The sequence below is a fragment of the Anser anser genome (assembly GCF_964211835.1).
Source record: "Anser anser genome assembly, chromosome: 3".
NCBI classification, from domain to species: domain Eukaryota; kingdom Metazoa; phylum Chordata; class Aves; order Anseriformes; family Anatidae; genus Anser; species Anser anser.
In genome coordinates, this window is record NC_139722.1 from 105645527 (window position 1) to 105652422 (window position 6896).

A 6896-nucleotide genomic window follows, 5' to 3' on the forward strand; every position below is an offset into this window, starting at 1 on the left:
GTTTAAAAACAACACATCATTCAAGACCATGGGAGACTGAAGACAGTGGCAGAAGCATGAATGTACAAAAGTGCCTACTGTTAAGGCCACAGTTTTAAGTGTTTAAATTCAAATCACATTCCCATTTGAGGTTCGAATTTATACCAAGAACGTGTACACAAGGGTTTCAGTGTTTTCCACAAATTTCATCTGACTTCTCAGGGTATTCCTGATGGCAGTACATCAGAGCTGAGTGCAAGGGAGACTTGCTTTCCTTGCTATGTGAAGCAAAAACATTGCAGTAGGTTATTTTGGTTTGGTTTGTTTTTATGTGTTCTGTGTTGGTAAATAGAGCAGCCTGTCATCTCTGGGCTCTGGTTTTCCAACTGTGAGCTTAGTCTTTGGCTTGAAACACTACTGTTCTTGGACCTTTGCCTTCAGCTGAAGGGTTTAGTTGTGGGGAGGAAGAGGAGGAAGCAAGCTAAAGATGAAGTGAAATAAAATCCTCTTTATTGCTGTGGAGTAGGTAATGCTTTCCTCGATATTTTGGCAAGTGCTGTCTATGCAGACAGTGTGGACTGGTGCAGTTTGCTTTCACGTGGATGAGGTGAATATCCGTATCCCCTAATGGCTTCCTAATATTTTGCTCTGTGCTCTGCTGGTGTTTGCTTATGCAGGTCACAGCAACTCCACTCTTTCCACTGCATGTCAGGCAAAGAGCGTTTGCATTGCAGATGTGAGAGGCAGGTCGAGCTCCTTCACACTGCAGTGTCTCTCAGCGCAACCCTATGGTGCCTGTTCCTGCTGTGGCCCTGTACCAAGGGGAGATGCTGAGATCTATACGGGCTTTTGGGTCAGGACTGTGGTAAAAAACACCTGTGCGTACATGTGCAAAGTCTGCCCAGAACAATACCTGGACAAAAAGCACTCACTGTCTCCCTTTTTGTACCCGCCTCCACAACAGGGCATCCCATAGGGCACTAAAGGCTACAGATTTAAGCCAGTGAAGGAACCATTTTTGCGCAAGACTTGCTGCAATGAGACTTTGTGCATACAGGAGCCGAACAGATGTTAGGTCAGTTGCAGGAATAATGAGAGCATCCCCAACTACACCAGATGATCTGTAAAGTAGACATGAGGTAATTGCCAAAATCTTCTTTTGGACAGGACATTTCCTCATTGCCTATTTTAGGCATTGGAGTACGTGCCACTAAACATCTGCTGTGAACCCTGTTGGTGCTGGCTCCAAGTGTAGGATTGACTTAGAGCACATATTCCCTTGGTTTGGACATTCAAACATTTTCCATTAAAACCACTCAGATGAGGTTATATTTGACATTCCACCACCACATGGATAGACGGTGGACAAGGAAAGCCCATAGAAGCTACATCCTTCACCTGTTTCACAATGCTTTTCTTGCACTGATAAAATATTACTGAAGCTTTCCTAGTTAAAAGACATGGAAAAAGAGTTTCTCTCAGAGATAGTTTTAGTCAGGTCACTGTGAATATTTTATGTGTAGTATCAAGAGCATAATATGTTCAATTTCTTGAAATATTTGACAAGCAGAATATCAGAACTTTTTAATGTAGGGGGCTTAGTGTCTTAGGAAAGAGGTATGGTACACTTTTAGACATTTTAGGGATCTATTAATAGTATTTCTCCATATGAGTAAATCAAGTAGCACTGATGATGTCTCTGGGGTCTTTTCCCAACATGCACTGCTTGTGCTCATGAAGTGGGACAATTGCTGTGTCTCTCAGATCCAACAAGGGTATCTGTATGGAAAATTCCCAGCTCTGGCATTATAGTTTGGGTATATTATTAGCACATCCTGTTTCTTTTAGGATAGTTAATTTAGAAGACAAGGCAAAGCATCCTTTTCTCGAATCAGGAAAACCTTGGGGATCCCTTTGCAGTGGTAATGGATTAGGTGTAGTCAGATGTCCTCCAAGAGAGGTTATTAAAAAGCAGGCACTTGAGTACTGGTTTCATGAGCTGGGATGGAGGTAAAAGGCACGCATGCAAATCCCTTGTGCAGAAACATCAGGCTGGGCACTGCTGCCTTGTTGCAAAATACAGCCATTTTGGTTTTCATATTTTCAACCTAAAATATGGCTGTGCGTCAGGTATCTTGCAGTGAAGTCTCCCTCATGATTAGAAAAATGGCTTATGTACCCAAAACGATGGATAATTTTCTTCCTGCATGAGCAGCTGCATTAATAAAAGATATGATATCTTCTTACAAACTTTGTCTCATTTAGCAAAGGAAACCCAACTGTGGTTTTAGTCATGCACACGGGTGAAACAGAGGACCTGCCCGTCTGCACCCCAGCACCATGCCCGTGCTTTGTCTTTCTAGGAAATGGGAGGCAGAAAATGTTCCCCGAAACAACTCCTACCATCACCTTTTTCAACAATGAAGCCATTTTGTTTGTCTTTTTTGGGGGCATTACATTACTGTTTAATAGACCTTAAATCACTTTCCTCCCCTTCTGTGCTTCACGTTTCATTTGTGCAGGTACCAGCAAGCACCTGCTGGCCAGGTGGGGTTTATTTAAAGTAGAATAGTTCATTTGGAAGGCATCTTCAAGGATTATCTAGTCTAACTGCCTGACCACTTCAGGGCTAAACGAAAGTCAAAGCAGATTAAGGGCATGGTCCAAATGCCACTTGAACACTGACAGGCATGGGGCATCAACCACCTCACTAGGAAGCCTGTTCCAGTGTTTGACCACTCTCACAATAAAGAAACTTTTCCTAATACTCAGTCTGAACCTTCTCTGGCTCAACTTTGTGCCATTCCCATGTCTTGTCATTGTTTTTTGGAGGAGCAGAGACTGTCACCTCCTTCTCAGTTTCCCCTCCTCAGGAAGTTGTCACCTCAGGAGGAGGTCACCTCTGAGCCTTCTTTTCTCCAGACTAGGGAATCCAGGTGTCCTCAGCCTCTCTTCATAGGACATATCTTCCAGACCATTTACCAGCTTTGTTACCCTCTTCTGGATGCTTTCAGGTATCTTAACATCCTTTTTATGTTGTGGAGCCCAGAACTGCAAGCAATATTCGAGGCAAGGCTGCACCAACTCTAAATACAGCAGTTAAAGTTCCCTCCTGCAGGGATCTTTCAGCTTGGCTTGCCACCTCCAGATCAGCACTGCTGTCTGCAGCCACTGATGGCTGGAGAAATGTGAGAGCTACAGCTGCAGTGTTAAGGGGAGCAAAATGCCATTGGAAGGAATAAAATCACCAAACCAACCTCAAAGTCAATGCAGGGGTGAGGGCAGCACCTGGGGTGCTGGGCCTGGGGAAAGCCGACAGGAGTCACGGGAGCTGAACAGGGGGGGATGGATGCAGTGCTGCTGGTTGTGCTGTGGAAGGTCTTCCTTCATCTGCTCAAAATACCAGGGTAGATCCGACTAGCTTAGACTGCAGGATGTGATTCCTGAAGAACAAAAGCAGTGGATGTCATTCCTTCCACGAAGTAGCTAAGTGTCTTCATTGTACCTTTGTGGAAGTAGTGCCTGGGTGAGGTTGGCTTCTTTGTTTAAAGCATTCATCTTATCAAGATCGTTATGCATCCCAGTGTCACGTTAAATGTTGTGATACTCTTACTCAAATTCTGACTCCCCACAGTGTTGGTCTATAAAATAAATAAATAAATTTTGTCATCATTCTCCTTGATCACCTTTCATAGGGAATTAAATGAAACTCTTTTCTCTGGCTTTATTACCAGCTGCTGTTGCAAAAGGTGATTAAAGCTTTTTTGTTTGTTTGTTTGGTTTTTTAACTGGCCGCTACAGAAGTATCACTTCCATTACGTAAAATGTGTAATGGTTGCCAAGAACACTTTAAACCATTTATATTGCCTCGTGGCATAACTAATTTAAGAATATCTTTGCAAATTACATTAATTATGATTTTCCCTTGTGTTATGGAAAACAAAGAAGAACTTTTTTTTAACAGCAACAGTTTCTTGTGTCCTGGACTTTGCAATGTTCAAACCAATTATCACATCAGTCACTACATGAAAAACAGTTTCACAGTTACGGTCATCATTGAGAACACAAGGTTGTAGTTGTTGAAAATGTTCTATCTACATTCATGTGTATCTTAACAAATACCAAAAGAATTTTTTTAAAAGAATCTCAAGCAAAGCAGTGTTACTGAAGACCACAGCAGTGCTGTTGTTTCTGTCATCATGGCTTAAATTCTGCTTTCAAGATGAATATCTGAATTTGCTCATGTTGATTGATACAGATTTTAAGTACCTATAGTCATAAATGTGAGCAAGATTTGGCTTAGCGACTTTGAAAATATATTTAAAAATAGGAAGAAATTAATATAAATAAGAGGATGTGTGAAGAGCTGTTTCATATTGCCAGGAGCGGAACGATTGGGTTTCTTTGGTTAACACATACAGCACATCTGCATCCACATCTTAAGACAGGGAGACAGAACTGACTCAGAGCTACCCTACAGCCCCAAAATACCTTGCAGCTCTGCTTTGAGTGTGGCAGGCTCTCCAAGCAGCTGATTTTCAGCCAGTTCCTGCTGAGCCCTGCTACTTGGTGCTCTCAGTGAGCTGAAGATGGTTTCAAAGTGCTGCTTTGGCAGTTGATGGAAATTTTCACCTGAGCGGTCTGAATGGGTTGGAGTGGTTTTATGGTCATGTAACCAAGAGGGAAATCTGTTTGCCTAAAGTCTGAACCATTATTTTAAATGTAATTAAGTGTTAAAACTTGTTTTAGTTATAAAACTTAATGAAACACTACTGCAGAAGTGTTTCAGGACTCCTGCTGGCCCACGTAGTACTTCACACAGTCCTTAAATGATACTTTTTCTTGTTTCATTTTAATTCTCACGGGAAAAGCTTACTCTTTCTGTTTCTTGTAACTCATTAGATACTGACAGCTGGCACAGTGTTGTACATGACAATGGAAAAATAGCAGGGAAATTCAGAAGGTATGTAACTGTGGATGCCCCCCGCCCTCCCGCAACTCTCCTCCTTCCCAGTAAGCAGCTCTAAGCAGCAAATTCATGAGACTTGCATCAGCCTGACATTCTCCACATATATATATATACACATACATATATATATATATAAAGGTGATAATTTGCGCTAAAGATTAATTCTTTTGCACTGAGTCAAATTTCAGTTTCTATCTGCCCTCAAATTGTGTCCTGGATTCGTATGTGCAGTATCCTCAAAGATGGGACAGCCAGCTAACCTACAACGGGGTAAGCCTTATTTTTCCTTGCAAACCACCCTGTTGTTTCACTGTTGCACTAAACATGCTGATGCTGATGCTGAAGAGATGGTGGCAGAGTGATACTGTCAGACTGCTCAGCACTGTGGATTGAAGCCAGGCCTGACGCACATCAGGGCAGTTGACATTATGCCTAATTTGTCACGTGCAAACAGTTCTGCCCTGCCCACCTTCACATTTACAGTGACATCTCTGGACTCTTTATTTAATTTTACCACCTTTGCAAGAAGCAAATAAAGGAGTCTGTGATATGTGGCTGACACAAACACAAATCCTTCTAATGACCTCAGTGGAGCTGAACAGTTTAAATTGATAGAGGTATTTTCTCTATTGTCCCTGTAGGGAAAATGATACCTGCAGCTTGGCTCACCCATACCCAGCCTCAGTGCTGCCAATTGCAACACAAACCCTGGCACCAGCCCTGTTTCTGGTAGCTGCATTTTCAGAAAAGGTTGATGGAGGTGCTTGGCCTGAAGAATGAGCTGGCTGTTTTGCCTGCCCCAAAACCAGGTGCTGGTGTATGCAGGAGTCTTATGGTATCATCCAGCAAAAGCCTGGGTGGCTGTAATTCTTAACAGACACTTTTCTTTTTGGTTATAGCTGCCATAAGTAAATAAATAATTAAATGTATATTTTATATAATCAGAAACAAAATAGGGAAAACATTAGGGAAAACTTCAGTGGTTAAATCTCTGAGCTGTCTTTGACCTTCTACCTCAGTTTCTACCAGTTTAAAATCGTTGCCAAAATTAGTTTCAATTAAAGTGTATTTAATTTAAACCTTAAAAACAAACAAACAAACAAACAAAACACATTATTCATGTATGATCGAGCACCGCGCACATGCAGTTTTGCAGTTCACTGGTGACTCATGCAGTTCCTGCTAACTTTGCCATGTTCAGAAAATGCTTTTGCAAGTGGCTTGCAGCCAATGCCAATGCAACGATCGCTTAATGCAGAGGAATTTGCTGTCATGTATGGGTGTAATTTTGTTAAATACAAATACATCACGCGTGTTTCCACACATGACAGTGTGTGCAGTGTGGGTTGATTGTTCTGTACTCTTATCAATCTATTCCATGAAAACTTCATCTCAGTTTAAGGTGGCGATGCAGGATGGACAGGGCTTTGCTTACCCTTCCAAAATCTCTATAATAGTCACCATTTGACTGGCAAATTTATCTCCTGCTTCCCCAAATTGGAGTCATTCTTGAACAGTCACTGGCTCCCAGCAGCTCCCAGCACTGACAGCTGCGGCATTTACTTTCGCGAAGCTCTGAAGAAACAATAAATACAGATACACCTGACCTGAGAGTCAGAAGCATTTGGTATGGCAGTAAGAATGTTCCTGGCCAAATGCTTCAATAGCAAACAGCTTAGCAGCAAATTGGCTTTATTCTTACCAAGAAGTGGCCATACATTTCTTTGGAAATAGGCGGTGGGGTTCAAGAAAGTAATATTATTCCCTTCCTGCCTCCTATAAAGCTGACAGAGCTAGCATATGAAGGTGTGATGCTATTGATTAGCTTATGAAAACAGTATTCTGATTTAGTAGAAAATTAAACAGAAATATTTCTTCTATGTATTTGAAACAATCAAGTAAGTGTAAAGACAAAGAGAATTATTAACTGTATGAATTTCCCCATATG